A 25663-nucleotide genomic window follows, 5' to 3' on the forward strand; every position below is an offset into this window, starting at 1 on the left:
CCCGGCTCAGATTCACCGGCTCTGATTCCGCACCTCTGATTCCACGCCTCTCTTTCTGTGTCTCTGAATCCCCGCCTCTGATTCCACGCCTCTGATTACCCGCCTCTGATACCCTGCCTCTCTTTCCCTGCTTCTATTTCCGTGCCTCTTTCTCTGCATCTCGTTTCCCACATCTCATTTCCCCCTTCTGATAACCAGCATCAGATTCCCTGCCACAGATTCCCTGCTCAGATTCCCTGCCTCAGATTCCCTGCATCAGATTCCCTTCATCTGATTCCCTGCCTCTGATTCCCCGCGGCTGATTCCCTGCCTCTGATTCCCCACCTCTGTTTACCCGCCTGTTTCCCCACCTCTGATTCACCACCTCATATTCGCCGCCTCAGATTCCCTGCCTCTGATTCCCTGCCTCTGATTCCCTGCCTCTGATTCCCTGCATCTGATTTCCCGCCTCTGATTCCCTGCCTCTGATTCCCCGCCTCTGATTCCCCGACTCTGATTCCCCGCCTCTGATTCCCCACCTCTGATTCCCCACTTCTGATTCCCCGCCTCTGATTCCACGCCTCTGATTCCACGCCTCTGATTCACCGCCTCTGATTGCCCACCTCTGATTCCCCGCCTCTGATACCCCGCCTCTGATTCCCCGCCTCTGATTCCCTGCATCTGATTCCCCGCCTCAGATTCCCCGCCTCTGATTCCCCGCCTCTGATTCCCCATCTCTGATTCCCTGACTCTGATTCCCCGCCTCTGATTCCCCGCCTATGTTTACACGCCTCTGTTTACCCGCCTGTTTTCCCGCCTCTGATTCCCCACCACAGATTCCCTGCCTCAGATTCCCTGCCCCTGATTCCCTGCCTCTGATTCCCTGCCTCTGATTCCCTGCATCTGATTGCCCGCCTCTGATTCCCCGCCTCTGATTCCCCGCCTCTGATTCCCCACCGCTGATTCCCCACTTCTGATTCCCCGCCTCTGATTCCCTGCCTCTGATTCCTCGCCTCTGATTCACCGCCTCTGATTCCCCGCCTCTGATTCCCCGCCTCTGATTCCCCACTTCTGGTTGCCCGCCTCTGATTCCCTGCCTCTGATTTCCCACCTCTGATTCCCCACCTCTGATTCCCCACTTCTGATTCCCCGCGTCTGATTCACCGCCTCTGATTCCACGCCTCTGATTCCACGCCTCTGATTCCCCGCCTCTGATTCCCCGCCTCTGATTCCCCTCCTCTGATACCCCGACTCTGATTCCCCGCCTCTGATTCCCCGCATCTGATTCCCCGCCTCTGATTCCCCTCCTCTGATTCCCCGCCTCTGATTCCCCGCCTCTGATTCCCCGCCTCTGATTCCCCGCCTCTGATTCCCCGCCTGTGTTTACCTGCCTCAGTTTACACGCCTGTTTCCCCGCCTCTGATTCCCCACCTCAGATTCCCTACCTCAGATTCCCTGCCTCTGATTCCCTGCCTCTGATTCCCTGCCTCTGATTCCCTGCATCTGATTGCCCGCCTCTGATTCTCCGCCTCTGATTCCCCGCTTCTGATTCCCCACCTCTGATTCCCCGCTTCTGATTCCCCGCCTCTGATTCCCCGCCTCTGATTCCCCGCCTCTGATTCCCCGCCTCTGATTCCCCACCTCTGATTCACTGCCGCCCTTTCCGCTCAACTTTCCTGGCCTACGTTTCCCCACATATCTTTCCCCGCCTCTGATACCCCGCCTCTGACTCCCCGCCTCTGATTCCCCGCCTCTGATGACCCACATCTGATACCCCGCCTCTGATTCCCCGCCTCTGATACTCTGCCTCTGATAACTTTTTACTGATTCCCTGCCTCAGATTCCCTGCCTCCGATTCCCTGCCTCAGATTCCCTGCCTCAGATTCCCTGCATCAGATTCCCTTCATCTGATTCCCTGCCTCTGATTCCCCGCCTCTGATTCCCCAAATCTGATTCCCCGCCTCTGATTCCCCACCTCTGTCTCTACGCCTCTCTTTTGCCTGCACTCTTTCCCCTCCACTCTTTCCGTGCCTCTCTTTCCCTCCCTCAATTTCAACAACTCTGTTTGATCTGTTCCGTGTACCTAATTTTCAACATACAAGTTCCAACCACTATGTTTCGCCCATCTCTTTCACCGCCTCTATTTATGCACCTATGTTTACCCGCTTCTGCTTACCCGCCTGTTTCCCCACATCTCTTTCCCCACCTCTGATTCCACGCCTCTGATTCCCCGCCTCTCATTCCCCGCCTCTGATTGCCCGCCTCTGATTTCCTGCATCTGATTCCCCGCCTCTGATTCCCCGCCTCTGATTCCCCGCCTCTGATTCCCTGCCTCTGATTCCCCGCCTCTGATTCCCCGCATCTGATTCCCTGCCTATCTTTCCCTGCCTCTATTTCCGTGCCTCTTTCTCTGCACCTCGTTTCCCACATCTCATTTCCCCCTTCAGATAACCCGCATCAGTTTCCCTGCCTCAGATTCCCTGCCTCAGATTCCCTGCCTCAGATTCCCTGCATCAGATTCCCTTCATCTGATTCCCTGCCTCTGATTCCCCGCGGCTGATTCCCCACCTCTGATTCCCTGCCTCTGATTCCCTGCCTCTGATTCACTGCCTCTGATTCCCTGCATATGATTGCCCGCCTCTGATACCCTGCCTCTGATTCCCCGCCTCTGATTCCCCGCCTCTGATTCCCCGCCTCTGATTCCCCACCTCTGATTCCCCACTTCTGATTCGCCGCCTCTGATTCCCCGTCTCTGATTCCACGCCTCTGATTCCCCGCCTCTGATTCCGCGCCTCTGATTCCCCGCCTCTGATTCCCCGCCTCTGATTCCCCGCCTCTGTTTACCCACCTGTTTCCCCGCCTCTGATTCCCCACCTCAGATTCCCTGCCTCAGATTCCCTGCCTCTGATTCCCTGCCTCTGATTCCCTTCCTCTGTTTCCCTGCATCTGATTGCCCGCCTCTGATTCTCCGCCTCTGATTCCCCGCCTCTGATTCCCCACCTCTGATTCCCCGCTTCTGATTCCCCGCCTCTGATTCCCCACCTCTGATTCTCCGCCTCTGATTCCCCGCCTCTGATTCCCCACCTCTGATTCACTGCCTCCCTTTCCGCTCAACTTTCCTGGCCTACGTTTCCCCACATATCTTTCCCCGCCTCTGATTCCCCGCCTCTGATTCCACGCCTCTGATTCCCCGCCTCTGATTCCCCACCTCTGATTCCCCGCCCCTAATTCCCCGCCTCTGATTCCCCTCCTCTGATACCCCGCCTCCGATTCCCCGCCTCTGATTCCCCACATCTGATTCCCCGCATCTGATTCCCCGCCTCTGATTCCCCGCCTCTGATTCCCCGCCTCTGATTCCCCGCCTCTGATTCCCCGCCTCTGATTCCCCGCCTCTGATTCCCCGCCTCTGATTCCCCGCCTCTGATTCCCCGCCTCTGATTCCCCGCCTCTTATTCCCCGCCTATGTTTACCCGCCTCTGTTTACCCACCTGTTTCCCCGCCTCAGATTCCCTGCCTCAGATTCCTTGCATCAGATTCCCTTCATCTGATTCCCTGCCTCTGATTCCCTGCCTCTGATTCCCCGCCTCTGATTCCCCACCTCTGATTCCCCACCTCTGATTCCCCCCTCTGATTCCCCGCCTCTGATTCCCCTCCTCTGATTCCCCGCCTCTGATTCCCCGCGTCTGATTCCCTGCCTCTCTTTCCCTTCCTCTATTTCCGTGCCTCGTTCTCTGCATCTCGTTTCCCACATCTCATTTCCCCCTTCTGATAACCCGCATCAGATTCCCTGCCACAGATTCCCTGCCTCAGTTTCCCTGCCTCAGATTCCCTGCATCAGATTCCCTGCATCAGATTCCCTTCATCTGATTCCCTGCCTCTGATTCCCCGCCTCTGATTCCCCACCTCTGAGACCCTGCCTCAGATTCCCTGCCTCTGATTCTCTGCGTCTGATTCCCTGCCCCTGATTCCCTGCATCTGATTGCCCGCCTCTGATTCTCCGCATCTGATTCCCCGCCTCAGATTCCCCGCCTCTGATTCCCCGCCTCTTATTCCCCGCCTATGTTTACCCGCCTCTGTTTACCCGCCTGTTTCCCCGCCTCATGTTCCCTGCCTCAGATTCCTTGCATCAGATTCCCTTCATCTGATTCCCTGCCTCTGATTCCCTGCCTCTGATTCCCCGCCTCTGATTCCCCACCTCTGATTCCCCACCTCTGATTCCCCCCTCTGATTCCCCGCCTCTGATTCCCCTCCTCTGATTCCCCGCCTCTGATTCCCCGCGTCTGATTCCCTGCCTCTCTTTCCCTTCCTCTATTTCCGTGCCTCGTTCTCTGCATCTCGTTTCCCACATCTCATTTCCCCCTTCTGATAACCCGCATCAGATTCCCTGCCACAGATTCCCTGCCTCAGTTTCCCTGCCTCAGATTCCCTGCATCAGATTCCCTGCATCAGATTCCCTTCATCTGATTCCCTGCCTCTGATTCCCCGCCTCTGATTCCCCACCTCTGAGACCCTGCCTCAGATTCCCTGCCTCTGATTCTCTGCGTCTGATTCCCTGCCCCTGATTCCCTGCATCTGATTGCCCGCCTCTGATTCTCCGCATCTGATTCCCCGCCTCAGATTCCCCGCCTCTGATTCCCCGCCTCTGATTCCTCTCCTCTGATTCCCCGCCTCTGATTCCCTGCCTCTGATAACCTGCCTCTGATTCCCTTCCTCTGATTCCCTGCCTCTGATTCCCTGCCTCTGATTCCCCACTTCTGATTCCCCGCGTCCGATTCCGCACCCATGTTTCACCGCCTCTGTTGCACTGCTTCTGATTTCCCGGCTCAGATTCACCCGCTCTGATTCCGCACCTCTGATTCCACGCCTCTCTTTCTGTGTCTCTGATTCCCCGCCTCTGATTCCACGCCTCTGATTACCCGCCTCTGATACCCTGCCTCTCTTTCCCTGCCTCTTTTTCCGTGCCTCTTTCTCTGCATCTCGTTTCCCACATCTCATTTCCCCCTTCTGATAACCCGCATCGGATTCCCTGCCACAGATTCCCTGCCTCAGATTCCCTGCCTCAGATTCCCTGCATCAGATTCCCTTCATCTGATTCCCTGCCTCTGATTCCCCGCCTCTGATTCCCTGCCTCTGATTCCCCGCCTCTGTTTACCCGCCTGTTTCCCCGCCTCTGATTCACCACCTCATATTCGCCGCCTCAGATTCCCTGCCTCTGATTCCCTGCCTCTGAATCCCTGCCTCAGATTCCCTGCATCTGATTCCCCGCCTCTGATTCCCCGCCTCTGATTCCCCGCCTCTGATTCCCTACCTCTGATTCCCCACTTCTGATTCCCCGCCTCTGATTCCCCGCCTCTGATTCCATGCCTCTGATTCCCCGCCTCCGATTCCCCGCCTCTGATTCCACGCCTCTGATACCCCGCCTCTGATTCCCCGCATCTGATTCCCCGCCTCAGATTCCCCGCCTATGATTTCCCGGCTCTGATTCCCCGCCTCTGATTCCCCGACTCTGATTCTCCGCCTCTGATTCCCCACCTATGTTTACCCACCTCTGTTTACCCGCCTGTTTTCCCGACTCTGATTCCCCACCACAGATTCCCTGCATCAGATTCCCTGCCTCTGATTCCCTGCCTCTGATTCCCTGCCTCTGATTCACTGCATCTGATTGCCCGCCTCTGATTCCCCGCCTCTGATTCCCCGCCTCTGATTCCCCACCTCTGATTCCCCACTTCTGATTCTCCGCCTCTGATTCCCCGCATCTGATTCCCCGCCTCTGATTCACCGCCTCTGATTCCCCGCCTCTGAGTCCCCGCCTCTGATTCCCCACTTCTGATTGCCCGCCTCTGATTCCCTGCCTATGATTTCCCGCCTCTGATTCCCCACATCTGATTCCCCACTTCTGATTCCCCGCCTCTGATTCCCCGCCTCTGATTCCACGCCTCTGATTCCCCACCTCTGATTCCCCGCCTCTGATTCCCTGCCTCTGATTCCCCTCCTCTGATACCCCGCCTCTGATTCCCCACCTCTGATTCCCCGCATCTGATTCCCCGCCTCTGATTCCCCGCCTCTTATTCCCCGCCTCTGATTCCCCGCCTCTGATTCCCCGCCTCTGATTCCACGCCTCTGATACCCCGCCTCTGATTCCCCGCATCTGATTCCCCGCCTCAGATTCCCCGCCTATGATTTCCCGCCTCTGATTCCCCGCCTCTGATTCCCCGACTCTGATTCTCCGCCTCTGATTCCCCACCTATGTTTACCCGCATCTGTTTACCCGCCTGTTTTCCCGCCTCTGATTCCCCACCACAGATTCCCTGCATCAGATTCCCTGCCTCTGATTCCCTGCATCTGATTCCCTGCCTCTGATTCACTGCATCCGATTGCCCACCTCTTATTCCCCGCCTCTGATTCCCCGCCTCTGATTCCCCACCTCTGATTCCCCACTTCTGATTCCCCGCCTCTGATTCCCCTCCTCTGATTCCCCGCCTCTGATTCACCGCCTCTGATTCCCCGCCTCTGAGACCCCGCCTCTGATTCCCCACTTCTGATTGCCCGCCTCTGATTCCCTGCCTATGATTCCCCGCCTCTGATTCCCCACATCTGATTCCCCACTGCTGATTCCCCGCCTCTGATTCCCCGCCTCTGATTCCACGCCTCTGATTCCCCACCTCTGATTCCCCGCCTCTGATTCCCTGCCTCTGATTCCCCTCCTCTGATACCCCGCCTCTGATTCCCCGCCTCTGATTCCCCGCATCTGATTCCCCGCCTCTGATTCCCCGCCTCTTATTCCCCGCCTCTGATTCCCCACCTCTGATTCCCCGCCTCTGATTCCCCGCCTCTGATTCCCCGCCTATGTTTACCCGCCTCTGTTTACCCGCCTGTTTCCCCGCCTCTCATTCCCCACCTCAGATTGCCTACCTCAGATTCCCTGCCTCTGATTCCCTGCCTCTGATTCCCTGCCTCTGATTCACTGCATCTGATTGCCCGCCTCTGATTCTCCGCCTCTGATTCCCCGCCTCTGATTCCCCACCCATGATTCCCCTCTTCTGATTCCCCGCCTCTGATTCCCCGCCTCTCATTCCCCGCCTCTCATTCCCCGCCTCTGATTCCCCACCTCTGATTCACTGCCTCTCTTTCCGCTCAACTTTCCTGGCCTACGTTTCCCCACATATCTTTCCCCGCCTCTGATACCCCGCCTCTGATTCCCCGCCTCTGATTCCCCGCCTCTGATGACCCGCATCTGATACCCCGCCTCTGATTCCCTGCCTCTGATACCCTGCCTCAGATTCCCTGCCTCTGATTCCCCGCCTCTGATTCCCCGCCTCTGATTCCCCGCCTCTGATTTTCTACCTCTGATTCCCCACTTCTGATTCCCCGCCTCTGATTCACCGCCTCTGATTCCATGCCTCTGATTCCCCGCCTCCGATTCCCCGCCTCTGATTCCACGCCTCTGATACCCCGCCTCTGATTCCCCGCATCTGATTCCCCGCCTCAGATTCCCCGCCTATGATTTCCCGGCTCTGATTCCCCGCCCCTGATTCCCCGACTCTGATTCTCCGCCTCTGATTCCCCACCTATGTTTACCCGCCTCTGTTTACCCGCCTGTTTTCCCGCCTCTGATTCCCCACCACAGATTCCCTGCCTCATATTCCCTGCCTCTGATTCCCTGCCTCTGATTCACTGCATCTGATTGCCCGCCTCTGATTCCCCGCCTCTGATTCCCCGCCTCTGATTCCCCACCTCTGATTCCCCACTTCTGATTCCCCGCCTCTGATTCCCCGCCTCTGATTCCCCGCCTCTGATTCACCGCCTCTGATTCCCCTCCTCTGAGTCCCCGGTTCTGATTCCCCACTTCTGATTGCCCGCCTCTGATTCCCTGCCTATGATTCCCCGCCTCTGATTCCCCACATCTGATTCCCCACTTCTGATTCCCCGCCTCTGATTCCCCGCCTCTGATTCCACGCCTCTGATTCCCCACCTCTGATTCCCCGCCTCTGATTCCCTGCCTCTGATTCCCCTCCTCTGATACCCCGCCTCTGATTCCCCGCCTCTGATTCCCCGCATCTGATTCCCCGCCTCTGATTCCCCGCCTCTTATTCCCCGCCTCTGATTCCCCGCCTCTGATTCCCCGCCTCTGATTCCCCGCCTCTGATTCCCCGCCTCTGATTCCCCGCCTATGTTTACCCGCCTCTGTTTACCCGCCTGTTTCCCCGCCTCTCATTCCCCACCTCAGATTCCCTACCTCAGATTCCCTGCCTCTGATTCCCTGCCTCTGATTCCCTGCCTCTGATTCACTGCATCTAATTGCCCGCCTCTGATTCTCCGCCTCTGATTCCCCGCCTCTGATTCCCCAACTATGATTCCCCGCTTCTGATTCCCCACCTCTGATTCCCCGCCTCTCATTCCCCGCCTCTCATTCCCCGCCTCTGATTCCCCACCTCTGATTCACTGCCTCCCTTTCCGCTCAACTTTCCTGGCCTTCGATTCCCCACATATCTTTCCCCGCCTCTGATACCCCGCCTCTGATTCCCCGCCTCTGATTCCCCGCCTCAGATGACCCGCATCTGATACCCCGCCTCTGATTCCCCGCCTCTGATACCCTGCCTCTGATAACTTTTTACTGATTCCCTGCCTCAGATTCCCTGCCTCTGATTCCCTGCCTCAGATTCCCTGCATCCGATTCCCTTCATCTGATTCCCTGCCTCTGATTCCCCGCCTCAGATTCCCAGCCTCTGATTCCCCACCTAAGTCTCTACGCCTCTCTTTTGCCTGCACTCTTTCCCATCCACTCTTTCCGTGCCTCTCTTTCCCTCCCTCAATTTCAACAACTCTGTTTGATCTGTTCTGTGTACCTCATTTTGAACATACAAGTTCAAACCACTATGTTTCGCCCATCTCTTTCGCCGCCTCTATTTATGCACCTATGTTTACCCGCTTCTGTTTACCCGCCTGTTTCCCCACATCTCTTTCCCCACCTCTGATTCCACGCCTCTGATTCCCCGCCTCTCATTCCCCACCTCTGATTCCCCGCCTCTGATTCACCGCCTCCCTTTCCGCGCAACTTTCCTGGCCTACGTTTCCCCACATCTCTTTCCCCACCTCTGATTCCACGCCTCTGATTCGCCGCCTCTGATTGCCCGCCACTGATTCCCTGCCTCTGATTCCCCGCCTCTGATTCCCTGCCTCTTTTTCCCTGCCTCTATTTCCGTGCCTCTTTCTCTGCATCTCGTTTCCCACATCTCATTTCCCCCTTCAGATAACCGGCATCAGATTCCCAGCCTCAGATTCCCTGCCTCAGATTCCCTGCATCAGATTCCCTTCATCTGATTCCCTGCCTCTGATTACCCGCCTCTGATTCCCCACCTCTGAGTCCCTGCCTCAGATTCCCTGCCTCTGATTCTCTGCCTCTGATTCCCTGCCTCTGATTCCCTGCATCTGATTGCCCGTCTCTGATTCTCCGCCTCTGATTCCCCGCCTCTGATTCCCCGCCTCTGATTCCCCGCCTCTGATTCCTCGCCTCTGATTCCCCGCCTCTCATTCCATGCCTCTGATAACCTGCCTCTGATTCCCTGCCTCTGAGTCCCCACTTCTGATTCCCCGCGTCCGATTCCGCACCCATGTTTCACCGCCTCTGTTGCTCTGCTTCTGATTTCCCGGCTCAGATTCACCGGCTCTGATTCCGCACCTCTGATTCCACGCCTCTCTTTCTGTGTCTCAGATTCCCCGCCTCTGATTCCACGCCTCTGATTACCTGCCTCTGATACCCTGCCTCTCTTTCCCTGCCTCTATTTCCGTGCCTCTTTCTCTGCATCTCGTTTCCCACATCTCATTTCCCCCTTCTGATAACCCGCATCAGATTCCCTGCCACAGATTCCCTGCCTCAGATTCCCTGCCTCACATTCCCTGCATCAGATTCCCTTCATTTGATTCCCTGCCTCTGATTCCCTGCCTCTGATTCCCTGCCTCTGATTACCTGCATCTGATTGCCGGCCTCTGATTCTCCGCCTCTGATTCCCCGCCTCTGATTCCCCACCTCTGATTCCCCGCTTCTGATTCCCCGCCTCTGATTTCCCGCCTCTGATTACCCGCCTCTGATTCCCCGTCTCTGATTCCCCACCTCTGATTCACTGCCTAGCTTTCCGCACAACTTTCCTGACCTACGTTTCACCACATATCTTTCCCCGCCTCTGATACTCTGCCTCTGATTCCCCGCCTCTGATTCCCCGCATCTGATACCCCGCCTCTGATTCTCCGCCTCTGATACCCTGCCTCTGATAACTTTTTATTGATTCCCTGCCTCAGATTCCCTGCCTCCGATTCCCTGCCTCAAATTCCCTGCCTCAGATTATCTGCATCAGATTCCCTTCATCTGATTCCCTGCCTCTGATTCCCCGCCTCTGATTCCCTGCCTCTGATTCCCCACTGCTGTCTCTACGCCTCTCATTTGCCTGTACTCTTTCCCCTCCACTCTTTCCGTGCCTCTCTTTCCCTCCCTCAATTTCAACAACTCTGTTTGATCTGTTCTGTGTACCTAATTTTCAACACACAAGTTCCAACCACTATGTTTCGCCCATCTCTTTCGCTGCCTCTATTTATGCACCTATGTTTACCGCTATAGTTTACCCGCCTGTTTCCCCACATCTCTTTCCCCACCTCTGATTCCACGCCTCTGATTCCCCGCCTCTGATTCCCCGCCTCTGATACCCCACCTCTGATTCACTGCCTCCCTTTACGCGCAACTTTCCTGGCCTACGTTTCCCCACATCTCTTTCCCCACCTCAGATTCCACGCCTCTGATTCGCCGCCTCTGATTTCCCGCCTCTGATTCCCTGCCTCTGATTCCCCGCCTCTGATTCCCCGCCTCTGATTCCCCCCTCTGATTCCCCGCCTCTGATTCCCCGCCTCTGATTCCCCACCTCTGATTCCCCGCCTCTGATTCCCTGCCTCTCTTTCCCTGCCTCTATTTCCGTGCCTCTTTCTCTGCATCTCGTTTCCCACATCTCATTTCCCCCTTCTGATAACCCTCATCAAATTCCCAGCCACAGATTCCCTGCCTCAGATTCCATGCCTCAGATTCCCTGCATCAGATTCCCTTCATCTGATTCCCTGCCTCTGATTCCCCGCCTCTGATTCCCAACCTCTGATTCCCTGCCTCAGATTCCCTGCCTCTGATTCCCTGCCTCTGATTCCCCGCCTCTGATTCCCCACCTCTGATTCCCTGCCTCAGATTCCCTGCCTCTGATTCCCTGCCTCTGATTCCCTGCCTCTGATTCCCTGCATCTGATTGCCGGCCTCTGATTCTCCGCCTCTGATTCCCCGCCTCTGATTCCCCACCTCTGATTCCCCGCTTCTGATTCCCCGCCTCTGATTTCCCGCCTCTGATTCTCCGCCTCTGATTCCCCGCCTCTGATTCCCCACCTCTGATTCCCCGCTTATGATTACCCGCCTCTGATTTCCCTGCCTCTGATTCCCTGCCTCTGATTCCCCGCCTCTGATTCCCCACCTCTGATTCCCCACCTCTGATTCCCCGCCTCTGATTCCCTGCCTCTGATTCCCCTCCTCTGATACCCTGCCTCTGATTCCCCGCCTCTGATTCCCCGCATCTGATTCCCCGCTTCTGATTCCCCGCCTCTTATTCCCCGCCTCTGATTCCCCGCCTCTGATTCCCCGCCTATGATTCCCCGCCTCTGATTCACCGCCTCTGATTCCCCGCCTCTGATTCCCCGCCTATGTTTACCCGCCTCTGTTTACCAGCCTGTTTCCCCGCCTGTCATTCCCCACCTCAGATTCCCTACCTCAGATTCCCTGCCTCTGATTCCCTGCCTCTGATTCCCTGCCTCTGATTCCCTGCATCTGATTGCCCGCCTCTGATTCTCCGCCTCTGATTCACAGCCTCTGATTCCACACCTATGATTCCCCGCTTCTGTTTCCCCGCCTCTGATTCCCCGCCTCTGATTTCCCGCCTCTGATTACCCGCCTCTGATTCCCCGTCTCTGATTCCCCACCTCTGATTCACTGCCTAGCTTTCCGCACAACTTTCCTGACCTATGTTTCCCCACATATCTTTCCCCGCCTCTGATACCCTGCCTCTGATTCCCCGCCTCTCATTCCCCGCCTCTGATTCCCCGCATCTGATACCCCGCCTCTGATTTTCCGCCTCTGATACCCTGCCTCTGATAACTTTTTACTGATTCCCTGCCTCAGATTCCCTGCCTCCGATTCCCTGCCTCAAATCCCCTGCCTCAGATTCCCTGCATCAGATTCCCTTCATCTGATTCCCTGCCTCTGATTCCCCGCCTCTGATTCCCTGCCTCTGATTCTCCACCGCTGTCTCTATGCCTCTCATTTGCCTGCACTCTTTCCCTTCCACTCTTTCCGTGCCTCTCTTTCCCTCCCTCAATTTCAACAACTCTGTTTGATCTGTTCTGTGTACCTAATTTTCAACACACAAGTTCCAACCACTATGTTTCGCCCATCTGTTTCGCTGCCTCTATTTATGCACCTATGTTTACCGCTATAGTTTACCCGCCTGTTTCCCCACATCTCTTTCCCCACCTCTGATTCCACGCCTCTGATTCCCCGCCTCTGATTCCCTGCCTCTGATTCCCCGCCTCTCATTCACCGCCTCCCTTTCCGCGCAACTTTCCTTGCCTACGTTTCCCCACATCTCTTTCCCCACCTCTGATTCCACGCCTCAGATTCGCCGCCTCTGATTTCCCGCCTCTGATTCCCTGCCTCTGATTCCCCGCCTCTGATTCCCCGCCTCTGATTCCCCCCTCTGATTCCCCGCCTCTGATTCCCCGCCTCTGATTCCCCACCTCTGATTCCCCGCCTCTGATTCCCTGCCTCTCTTTCCCTGCCTCTATTTCCGTGCCTCTTTCTCTGCATCTCGTTTCCCACATCTCATTTCCCCCTTCTGATAACCCTCATCAGATTCCCTGCCACAGATTCCCTGCCTCAGATTCCCTGCCTCAGATTCCCTGCATCAGATTCCCTTCATCTGATTCCCTGCCTCTGATTCCCCGCCTCTGATTCCCCACCTTGATTCCCTGCCTCAGATTCCCTGCCTCTGATTCCCTGCCTCTGATTCCCCGCCTCTGATTCCCCACCTCTGATTCCCTGCCTCAGATTCCCCGCTTATGATTCCCCGCCTCTGATTTCCCGCCTCTGATTCTCCGCCTCTGATTCCCCGCCTCTGATTCCACGCCTCTCATTCCCCGCCTCTCATTCCCCGCCTCTGATTCCCCACCTCTGATTCCCCGCCTCTGATGACCCGCATCTGATACCCCGCCTCTGATTCCCCGCCTCTGATACCCTGCCTCTGATAACTTTTTACTGATTCCCTGCCTCAGATTCCCTGCCTCCGATTCCCTGCCTCAGATTCCCTGCCTCAGATTCCCTGCATCAGATTCCCTTCATCTGATTCCCTGCCTCTGATTCCCCGCCTCTGATTCCCAGCCTCTGATTCCCCACCTCTGTCTCTACGCCTCTCTTTTGCCTGCACTCTTTCCCCTCCACTCTTTCCGTGCCTCTCTTTCCCTCCCTCAATTTCAACAACTCTGTTTGATCTGTACTGTGTACCTCATTTTCAACATACAAGTTCCAACCACTATGTTTCGCCCATCTCTTTCGCCACCTCTATTTATGCACCTATGTTTACCCGCTTCTCTTTACCCGCCTGTTTCCCCACATCTCTTTCCCCACCTCTGATTCCACGCCTCTGATTCCCCGCCTCTCATTCCCCGCCTCTGATTCCCCGCCTCTGATTCACCGCCTCCCTTTCCGCGCAACTTTCCTGGCCTACGTTTCCCCACATCTCTTTCCCCACCTCTGATTCCACGCCTCTGATTCGCTGCCACTGATTGCCCACCTCTGATTCCCTGCCTCTGATTCCCCGCCTCTGATTCCCCGCCTCTAATTCCCCGCCTCTGAATCCCCGCCTCTGATTCCCCGCCTCTGATTCCCCGCCTCTGATTCCCCGCCTCTGATTCCCTGCCTCTTTTTCCCTGCCTCTATTTCCGTGCCTCTTTCTCTGCATCTCGTTTCCCACATCTCTTTTCCCCCTTCTGATAACCCGCAACAGATTCCCTGCCACAGATTCCCTGCTTCAGATTCCCTGCCTCAGATTCCCTGCATCAGATTCCCTTCATCTGATTGTCCGCCTCTGATTCTCCGCCTCTGATTCCACGCCTCTGATTCCCAACCTCTGATTCCCCGCCTCTGAATCCTCGCCTCTGATTCCCCGCCTCTGATTCCCCCCTCTGATTCCCCGCCTCTGATTCCCCGCCTCTGATTCCCCACCTCTGATTCCCCGCCTCTGATTCCGTGCCTCTCTTTCCCTGCCTCTATTTCCGTGCCTCTTTCTCTGCATCTAATTTCCCACATCGCATTTCCTCCTTCTGATAACCCTCATCAGATTCCCTGCCACAGATTCCCTGCCTCAGATTCCCCGCCTCTGATTCCCCGCATCTGATACCCCGCCTCTGATTCTCCGCCTCTGATACCCTGCCTCTGATAACTTTTTACTGATTCCCTGCCTCAGATTCCCTGCCTCCGATTCCCTGCCTCAAATTCCCTGCCTCAGATTCCCTGCATCAGATTCCCTTCATCTGATTCCCTGCCTCTGATTCCCCGCCTCTGATTCCCTGCCTCTGATTATCCACCGCTGTCTCTACGCCTCTCATTTGCCTGCACTCTTTCTCCTCCACTCTTTCCGTGCCTCTCTTTCCCTCGCTCAATTTCAACAACTCTGTTTGATCTGTTCTGTGTACCTAATTTTCAACACACAAGTTCCAACCACTATGTTTCGCCCATCTCTTTCGCTGCCTCTATTTATGCACCTATGTTTACCGCTATAGTTTACCCGCCTGTTTCCCCACATCTCTTTCCCCACCTCTGATTCCACGCCTTTGATTCCCCGCCTCTGATTCCCTGCCTCTGATTCCCCGCCTCTGATTCACCGCCTCCCTTTCCGCGCAACTTTCCTGGCCTACGTTTCCCCATATCTCTTTCCCCACCTCTGATTCCACGCCTCAGATTCGCCGCCTCTGATTTCCCGCCTCTGATTCCCTGCCTCTGATTCCCCGCCTCTGATTCCCCGCCTCTGATTCCCCCCTCTGATTCCCCGCCTCTGATTCCCCGCCTCTGATTCCCCACCTCTGATTCCCCGCCTCTGATTCCCTGCCTCTCTTTCCCTGCCTCTATTTCCGTGCCTCTTTCTCTGCATCTCGTTTCCCACATCTCATTTCCCCCTTCTGATAACCCTCATCAGATTCCCTGCCACAGATTCCCTGCCTCAGATTCCCTGCCTCAGATTCCCTGCATCAGATTCCCTTCATCTGATTCCCTGCCTCTGATTCCCCGCCTCTGATTCCCCACCTCTGATTCCCTGCCTCAGATTCCCTGCCTCTGATTCCCTGCCTCTGATTCCCCGCCTCTGATTCCCCACCTCTGATTCCCTGCCTCAGATTCCCTGCCTCTGATTCCCTGCCTCTGATTCCCTGCCTCTGATTCCCCGCCTCTGATTCCCCACCTCTGATTCCCTGCCTCAGATTCCCTGCCTCTGATACCCCGCCTCTGATTCCCCGCATCTGATTCCCTGCATCTGATTCCCCGCCTCAGATTCCCCGCCTCTGATTTCCCGTCTCTGTTTCCCCGCCTCTGATTCCCCGACTCTGATTCCCCGCCTCTGATTCCCCACCTATGTTTACCCGCCTCTGTTTACCCGCCTGTTCTCCCACCTCTGATTCCCCACCACAGATTCCCTGCCTCAGATTCCCTGCCTCTGATTCCCTGCCTCCGATTCCCTGCCTCGGATTCACTGCATCTGATCGTCCGCCTCTGATTCCCCGCCTCTGATTCCCCGCCTCTGATTCCCCACCTCTGATTCCCCACTTCTGATTCCCCGCCTCTGATTCCGCGCCTCTGATTCCCCGCCTCTGATCCACCGCCTCTGATTCCCCGCCTCTGATTCACCGCCTCTGATTCCCCACTTCTGATTGCCCGCCTCTGATTCCCTGCCTATGATTCCCCGCCTCTGATTCCCCACATCTGATTCCCCACTTCTGATTCCCCGCCTCTGATTCCCCGCCTCTGATTCCACGCCTCTGATTCCCCACCTCTGATTCCCCGCCTCTGATTCCCTGCCTCTGATTCCCCTCCTCTGATACCCCGCCTCTGATTCCCCGCCTCTGATTCCGCGCATCTGATTCCCCGCCTCTGATTCCCCGCCTCTTATTCCCCGCCTCTAATTCCCTGCCTCTGATTCCCCGCCTCTGATTCCCCGCCTCTGATTCCCCGCCTATGTTTACCCGCCTCTGTTTACCCGCCTGTTTCCCCGCCTCTCATTCCCCACCTCAGATTCCCTACCTCAGATTCCATGCCTCTGATTCTCTGCCTCTGATACCCTGCCTCTGATTCCCTGCATCTGATTTCCCACCTCTGATTCTCCGCCTCTGATTCACCGCCTCTGATTCCCCACCTATGATTCCCCGCTTCTGATTCCCCGCCTCTGATTCTCCGCCTCTCATTCCCCGCCTCTCATTCCCCGCCTCTCATTCCCCACCTCTGATTCACTGCCTCCCTTTCCGCTCAACTTTCCTGGCCTACGTTTCCCCACATATCTTTCCCCGCCTCTGATACCCCGCCTCTGATTCCCCGCCTCTGATTCCCCGCCTCTGATGACCCGCATCTGATACCCCGCCTCTGATTCCCCGCCTCTGATACCCTGCCTCTGTTAACTTTTTACTGATTCCCTGCCTCAGATTCCCTGCCTCCGATTCCCTGCCTCAGATTCCCTGCCTCAGATTCCCTGCATCTGATTCCCTTCATCTGATTCCCTGCCTCTGATTCACCGCCTCTGATTCCCCGCCTCTGATTCCCCGCCTCTGATTCCCCACCTCTGATTGCCCCGCCTCTGATTCGCTGATTCTGATTCCCCGCCTCTGATTCCCCACCTCTGATTCCCCACTTCTGATTCCCCGCCTCTGATTCCCCGCCTCTGATTCCACGCCTCTGATTCCCCGCCTCTGATTCCCCGCCTCTGATTCCACGCCTCTGATTCCCCTCCTCTGATACCCCGCCTCTGATTCCCCACCTCTGATTCCCCGCATCTGATTCCCCGCCTCTGATTCCCCGCCTCTGATTCCCCGCCTCTGATTCCCTGCCTCTGATTCCCCGCCTCTGATTCCGCGCCTCTGATTCCCCGCCTATGTTTACCCACCTCTGTTTACCCACCTGTTTCCCCGCCTCTGATTCCCCACCTCAGATTCCCTGCCTCAGATTCCCCGCCTCTGATTCTCCGCCTCTGATTCCCTGCCTCTGATTCCCCACCTCTGATTCCCCACTTCTGATTCCCCGCCTCCGATTCCCCGCCTCTGATTCCCCGCCTCTGATTCCCCGCCTCTGATTCCCCACCTCTGATTCACTGCCTCCCTTTCCGCTCAACTTTCCTGGCCTACTTTTCCCCACATATCTTTCCCCGCCTCTGATTCCCCACCTCTGATTCCCCACTTCTGATTCCCAGCCTCCGATTCCCCGCCTCTGATTCCACGCCTCTGATTCCCCGCCTATGTTTACCCGCCTCTGTTTACCCGCCTGTTTTCCCGCCTCTGATTCCCCACCACAGATTCCCTGCCTCAGATTCCCTGCCTCAGATTCCCTGCATCAGATTCCCTTCATTTGATTCCCTGCGTCTGATTCCCTGCCTCTGATTCCCTGCATCTGATTGCCCGCCTCTGATTCCCCGCCTCTGATTCCCTGCCTCAGATTCCCTGCATCAGATTCCCTTCATCTGATTCCCTGCCTCTGATTCCCCGCCTCTGATTCCCAGCCTCTGATTCCCCACCTCTGTCTCTACGCCTCTCTTTTGCCTGCACTCTTTCCCTCCACTCTTTCCGTGCCTCTCTTTCCCTCCCTCAATTTCAACAACTCTGTTTGATCTGTTCTGTGTACCTCATTTTCAACATACAAGTTCCAACCACTATGTTTCGCCCATCTCTTTCGCCACCTCTATTTATGCACCTATGTTTACCCGCTTCTCTTTACCCGCCTGTTTCCCCACATCTCTTTCCCCACCTCTGATTCCACGCCTCTGATTCCCCGCCTCTCATTCCCCGCCTCTGATTCCCCGCCTCTGATTCACCGCCTCCCTTTCCGCGCAACTTTCCTGGCCTACGTTTCCCCACATCTCTTTCCCCACCTCTGATTCCACGCCTCAGATTCGCTGCCACTGATTGCCCGCCTCTGATTCCCTGCCTCTGATTCCCCGCCTCTGATTCCCCGCCTCTAATTCCCCGCCTCTGATTCCCCGCCTCTGATTCCCCGCCTCTGATTCCCCGCCTCTGATTCCCCGCCTCTGATTCCCTGCCTCTTTTTCCCTGCCTCTATTTCCGTGCCTCTTTCTCTGCATCTCGTTTCCCACATCTCATTTCCCCCTTCTGATAACCCGCAACAGATTCCCTGCCACAGATTCCCTGCTTCAGATTCCCTGCCTCAGATTCCCTGCATCAGATTCCCTTCATCTGATTGCCCGCCTCTGATTCTCCGCCTCTGATTCCACGCCTCTGATTCCCAACCTCTGATTCCCCGCCTCTGAATCCTCGCCTCTGATTCCCCGCCTCTGATTCCCCCCTCTGATTCCCCGCCTCTGATTCCCCGCCTCTGATTCCCCACCTCTGATTCCTCGCCTCTGATTCCGTGCCTCTCTTTCCCTGCCTCTATTTCCGTGCCTCTTTCTCTGCATCTAATTTCCCACATCGCATTTCCTCCTTCTGATAACCCTCATCAGATTCCCTGCCACAGATTCCCTGCCTCAGATTCCCCGCCTCTGATTCCCCGCATCTGATACCCCGCCTCTGATTCTCCGCCTCTGATACCCTGCCTCTGATAACTTTTTACTGATTCCCTGCCTCAGATTCCCTGCCTCCGATTCCCTGCCTCAAATTCCCTGCCTCAGATTCCCTGCATCAGATTCCCTTCATCTGATTCCCTGCCTCTGATTCCCCGCCTCTGATTCCCTGCCTCTGATTATCCACCGCTGTCTCTACGCCTCTCATTTGCCTGCACTCTTTCCCCTCCACTCTTTCCGTGCCTCTCTTTCCCTCGCTCAATTTCAACAACTCTGTTTGATCTGTTCTGTGTACCTAATTTTCAACACACAAGTTCCAACCACTATGTTTCGCCCATCTCTTTCGCTGCCTCTATTTATGCACCTATGTTTACCGCTATAGTTTACCCGCCTGTTTCCCCACATCTCTTTCCCCACCTCTGATTCCACGCCTTTGATTCCCCGCCTCTGATTCCCTGCCTCTGATTCCCCGCCTCTGATTCACCGCCTCCCTTTCCGCGCAACTTTCCTGGCCTACGTTTCCCCACATCTCTTTCCCCACCTCTGATTCCACGCCTCAGATTCACCGCCTCTGATTTCCCGCCTCTGATTCCCTGCCTCTGATTCCCCGCCTCTGATTCCCCGCCTCTGATTCCCCCCTCTGATTCCCCGCCTCTGATTCCCCGCCTCTGATTCCCCACCTCTGATTCCCCGCCTCTGATTCCCTGCCTCTCTTTCCCTGCCTCTATTTCCGTGCCTCTTTCTCTGCATCTCGTTTCCCACATCTCATTTCCCCCTTCTGATAACCCTCATCAGATTCCCTGCCACAGATTCCCTGCCTCAGATTCCCTGCCTCAGATTCCCTGCATCAGATTCCCTTCATCTGATTCCCTGCCTCTGATTCCCCGCCTCTGATTCCCCACCTCTGATTCCCTGCCTCAGATTCCCTGCCTCTGATTCCCTGCCTCTGATTCCCCGCCTCTGATTCCCCACCTCTGATTCCCTGCCTCAGATTCCCTGCCTCTGATTCCCTGCCTCTGATTCCCTGCCTCTGATTCCCTGCATCTGATTGCCGGCCTCTGATTCTCCGCCTCTGATTCCCCGCCTCTGATTCCCCACCTCTGATTCCCCGCTTCTGATTCCCCGCCTCTGATTTCCCGCCTCTGATTCTCCGCCTCTGATTCCCCACCTCTGATTCCCCGCTTATGATTCCCCGCCTCTGATTTCCCTGCCTCTGATTCCCCGCCTCTGATTCCCCACCTCTGATTCCCTGCCTCAGATTCCCTGCCTCTGATACCCCGCCTCTGATTCCCCGCATCTGATTCCCTGCATCTGATTCCCCGCCTCAGATTCCCCGCCTCTGATTTCCCGGCTCTGTTTCCCCGCCTCTGATTCCCCGACTCTGATTCCCCGCCTCTGATTCCCCACCTATGTTTACCCGCCTCTGTTTACCCGCCTGTTCTCCCACCTCTGATTCCCCACCACAGATTCCCTGCCTCAGATTCCCTGCCTCTGATTCCCTGCCTCTGATTCCCTGCCTCGGATTCACTGCATCTGATTGTCCGCCTCTGATTCCCCGCCTCTGATTCCCCGCCTCTGATTCCCCACCTCTGATTCCCCACTTCTGATTCCCCGCCTCTGATTCCGCGCCTCTGATTCCCCGCCTCTGATCCACTGCCTCTGATTCCCCGCCTCTGATTCACCGCCTCTGATTCCCCACTTCTGATTGCCCGCCTCTGATCCCCTGCCTATGATTCCCCGCCTCTGATTCCCCACATCTGATTCCCCACTTCTGATTCCCCGCCTCTGATTCCCCGCCTCTGATTCCACGCCTCTGATTCCCCACCTCTGATTCACCGCCTCTGATTCCCTGCCTCTGATTCCCCTCCTCTGATACCCCGCCTCTGATTCCCCGCCTCTGATTCCCCGCATCTGATTCCCCGCCTCTGATTCCCCGCCTCTTATTCCCCGCCTCTAATTCCCTGCCTCTGACTCCCCGCCTCTGATTCCCCGCCTCTGATTCCCCGCCAATGTTTACCCGCCTCTGTTTACCCGCCTGTTTCCCCGCCTCTCATTCCCCACCTCAGATTCCCTACCTCAGATTCCCTGCCTCTGATTCTCTGCCTCTGATTCCCTGCCTCTGATTCCCTGCATCTGATTTCCCGCCTCTGATTCTCCGCCTCTGATTCACCGCCTCTGATTCCCCACCTATGATTCCCCGCTTCTGATTCCCCGCCTCTGATTCTGCGCCTCTCATTCCCCGCCTCTCATTCCCCGCCTCTCATTCCCCACCTCTGATTCACTGCCTCCCTTTCCGCTCAACTTTCCTGGCCTACGTTTCCCCACATATTTTTCCCCGCCTCTGATACCCCGCCTCTGATTCCCCGCCTCTGATTCCCCGCCTCTGATGACCCGCATCTGATACCCCGCCTCTGATTCCCCGCCTCTGATACCCTGCCTCTGTTAACTTTTTACTGATTCCCTGCCTCAGATTCCCTGCCTCCGATTCCCTGCCTCAGATTCCCTGCCTCAGATTCCCTGCATCTGATTCCCTTCATCTGATTCCCTGCCTCTGATTCACCGCCTCTGATTCCCCGCCTCTGATTCCCCGCCTCTGATTCCCCACCTCTGATTGCCCCGCCTCTGATTCGCTGATTCTGATTCCCCGCCTCTGATTCCCCACCTCTGATTCCCCACTTCTGATTCCCCGCATCTGATTCCCCGCCTCTGATTCCACGCCTCTGATTCCCCGCCTCTGATTCCCCGCCTCTGATTCCACGCCTCTGATTCCCCTCCTCTGATACCCCGCCTCTGATTCCCCACCTCTGATTCCCCGCATCTGATTCCCCGCCTCTGATTCCCCGCCTCTGATTCCCTGCCTCTGATTCCCCGCCTCTGATTCCGCGCCTCTGATTCCCCGCCTATGTTTACCCACCTCTGTTTACCCACCTGTTTCCCCGCCTCTGATTCCCCACCTCAGATTCCCTGCCTCAGATTCCCCGCCTCTGATTCTCCGCCTCTGATTCCCCGCCTCTGATTCCCCACCTCTGATTCCCCACTTCTGATTCCCCGCCTCCGATTCCCCGCCTCTGATTCCCCGCCTCTGATTCCCTGCCTCTGATTCCCCACCTCTGATTCACTGCCTCCCTTTCCGCTCAACTTTCCTGGCCTACTTTTCCCCACATATCTTTCCCCGCCTCTGATTTCCCGCCTCTGATTCCACGCCTCTGATTCCCCGCCTATGTTTACCCGCCTCTGTTTACCCGCCTGTTTTCCCGCCTCTGATTCCCCACCACAGATTCCCTGCCTCAGATTCCCTGCCTCAGATTCCCTGCATCAGATTCCCTTCATTTGATTCCCTGCGTCTGATTCCCTGCCTCTGATTCCCTGCATCTGATTGCCCGCCTCTGATTCCCCGCCTCTGATTCCCCGCCTCTGATTCCTCACCTCTGATTCCCCACTTCTGATTCCCCGCCTCTGATTCCCCGCATCTGATTCCCCGCCTCTGATTCACCGCCTCTGATTCCCCGCCTCTGATTCCCCGCCTCTGATTCCCCACTTCTGATTGCCCGCCTCTGATTCCACGCCTCTGATTCCCCGCCTCTGATTCCCCACCTCTGATTCCCCACTTCTGATTCCCCACCTCTGATTCCCCGCCTCTGATTCCACGCCTCTGATTCCCCACCTCTGATTCCCCACTTCTGATTCCCCACCTCTGATTCTCCGCCTCTGATACCCTGCCTCTGATAACTTTTTACTGATTCCCTGCCTCAGATTCCCTGCCTCCGATTCCCTGCCTCAGATTCCCTGCCTCAGATTCCCTGCATCAGATTCCCTTCATCTGATTCCCTGCCTCTGATTCCCCGCCTCTGATTCCCGGCCTCTGTCTCTACGCCTCTATTTTGCCTGCACTCTTTCCCCTCCACTCTTTCTGTGCCTCTCTTTCCCTCCCTCAATTTCAACTCTGTTTGATCTGTTCTGTGTACCTAATTTTCAACACACAAGTTCCAACCACTATGTTTCGCCCATCTCTTTCGCTGCCTCTATTTATGCAGCTATGTTTACCCGCTTCTGTTTACCCGCCTGTTTCCCCACATCTCTTTCCCCACCTCTGATTCCACGCCTCTGATTCCCCGCCTCTGATTCCCCGCCTCTGATTCCCCGCCTCTGATTCACCGCCTCCCTTTCCGCGCAACTTTCCTGGCCTACGTTTCCCCACATCTCTTTCCCCACCTCTGATTCCACGCCTCAGATTTGCCGCCTCTGATTTCCTGCCTCTGATTCCCTGCCTCTGATTCCCTGCCTCTGATTCCCCACCTCTGATTCCCCCCTCTGATTCCCCGCCTCTGATTCCCCGCCTCTGATTCCCCACCTCTGATTCCCCGCCTCTGATTCCCTGCCTCTCTTTCCCTACCTCTATTTCCGTGCCTCTTTCTCTGCATCTCGTTTCCCACATCTCATTTCCCCCTTCTGATAACCCGCATCAGATTCCCTGCCACAGATTCCCTGCCTCAGATTCCCTGCCTCAGATTCCCTGCATCAGATTCCCTTCATATGATTCCCTGCCTCTGATTCCACGCCTCTGATTCCCCACCTCTGATTCCCTGCCTCAGATTCCCTGCCTCTGATTCCCTGCCTCTGATTCCCTGCCTCTGATTTCCTGCATCTGATTGCCCGCCTCTGTTTCTCCGCCTCTGATTCCCCGCCTCTGATTCCCCGCCTCTGATTCCCCGCCTCTTGATTCCCCGCCTCTGATTCCCCACCTCTGATTCCCTGCCTCTGATAACCTGCCTCTGATTCCCTGCCTCTGATTCCCGGCCTCTGAATCCCCACCTCTGATTCCCCGTGTCCGATTCCGCACCCATGTTTCACCACCTCTGTTGCTCTGCTTCTGATTTCCCGGCTCAGATTCACCGGCTCTGATTCCGCACCTCTGATTCCACGCCTCTCTTTCTGTGTCTCTGATTCCCCGCCTCTGATTCCACGCCTCTGATTACCCGCCTCTGATACCCTGCCCCTCTTTTCCTGCCTCTATATCCGTGCCACTTTCTCTGCATCTCGTTTCCCACATCTCATTTCCCCCTTCTGATAACCCGCATCAGATTCACTGCCACAGATTCCCTGCCTCAGATTCCCTGCCTCAGATTCCCTGCATCAGATTCCCTTCATCTGATTCCCTGCCTCAGATTCCTCGCCTCTGATTCCCTGCCTCTGATTCCCCGCCTCTGTTTACCCGCATGTTTCCCCGCCTCTGATTCACCACCTCATATTCGCCGCCTCAGATTCCCTGCCTCTGATTCCCTGCCTCTGTTTCCCTGCCTCAGATTCCCTGCATCTGATTGCCCGCCTCTGATTCCCTGCCTCTGATTCCCCGCCTCTGATTCCCCACCTCATATTCGCCGCCTCAGATTCCCTGCCTCTGATTCCCTGCCTCTGTTTCCCTGCCTCAGATTCCCTGCCTCTGTTTACCCGCCTGTTTCCCCGCCTCTGATTCACCACCTAATATTCGCCTGCTCATGTTCCCTGCCTCTGATTCCCTGCCTCTGATTCCCTGCCTCTGATTCCCTGCATCTGATTGCCCGCCTCTGATACCCTGCCTCTGATTCCCCGCCTCTGATTCCCCGCCTGTGATTCCCCGCCTCTGATTTCCCAACTCTGATTCCCCACTTTTGATTCCCCGCCTCTGATTCCCCGTCTCTGATTCCACGCCTCTGATTCCCTGCCTCTGATTCAGCGCCTCTGATTCCCCGCCTCTGATACCCCGCCTCTGATTCCCCGCCTCTGATTCCCTGCATCTGATTCCCCGCCTCAGATTCCCCGCCTCTGATTCCCCGACTCTGATTCCCCGCCTCTGATTCCCCGCCTCTGATTCCCCGCCTCTGATTCCCCGCCTCTGATTCCCCGCCTATGTTTACCCGCCTCTGTTTACCCACCTGTTTTCCCGCCTCTGATTGCCCACCTCAGATTCCCTGCCTCAGATTCCCTGCCTCAGATTCCCTGCCTCTGATTCCCTGCCTCTGATTCCCTGCATCTGATTGCCCGCCTCCGATTACCTGCCTCTGATTCCCCGCCTCTGATTCCCCACCTCTGATTCCCCACTTCTGATTCCCCGCCTCTGATTCCCCGCGTCTGATTCCCCGCCTCTGATTCACCGCCTCTGATTCCCCGCCTCTGATTCCCCGCCTCTGATTCCCCACTTCTGATTCCCCGCCTCTGATTCCCCGCCTCTGATTCCACGCCTCTGATTCCCCGCCTCTGATTCCCCGCCTCTGATTCCCCGCCTCTGATACCCCGCCTCTGATTCCCCACCTCTGATTCCCCGCATCTGATTCCCCGCCTCTGATTCCCCGCCTCTGATTCCCTGCCTCTGATTCCCCGCCTCTGATTCCGCGCCTCTGATTCCCCGCCTATGTTTACCCACCTCTGTTTACCCACCTGTTTCCCCGCCTCTGATTCTGCACCTCAGATTCCCTGCCTCAGATTCCCCGCCTCTGATTCTCTGCCTCTGATTCCCCGCCTCTGATTCCCCACCTCTGATTCCCCACTTCTGATTCCCCGCCTCTGATTCCCCGCCTCTGATTTCCCGCCTCTGATTCCCCGCCTCTGATTCCCCACCTCTGATTCAGTGCCTCCCTTTCCGCTCAGCTTTCCTGGCCTACTTTTCCCCACATATCTTTCCCCGCCTCTGATTTCCCGCCTCTGATTCCACGCCTCTGATTCCCCGCCTATGTTTACCCGCCTCTGTTTACCCGCCTGTTTTCCCTCCTCTGATTCCCCACCACAGATTCCCTGCCTCAGATTCCCTGCCTCAGATTCCCTGCATCAGATTCCCTTCATTTGATTCCCTGCATCTGATTCCCTGCC

The sequence above is a fragment of the Narcine bancroftii genome, chromosome 8 (assembly GCF_036971445.1).
Source record: "Narcine bancroftii isolate sNarBan1 chromosome 8, sNarBan1.hap1, whole genome shotgun sequence".
NCBI classification, from domain to species: Eukaryota; Metazoa; Chordata; class Chondrichthyes; order Torpediniformes; family Narcinidae; genus Narcine; species Narcine bancroftii.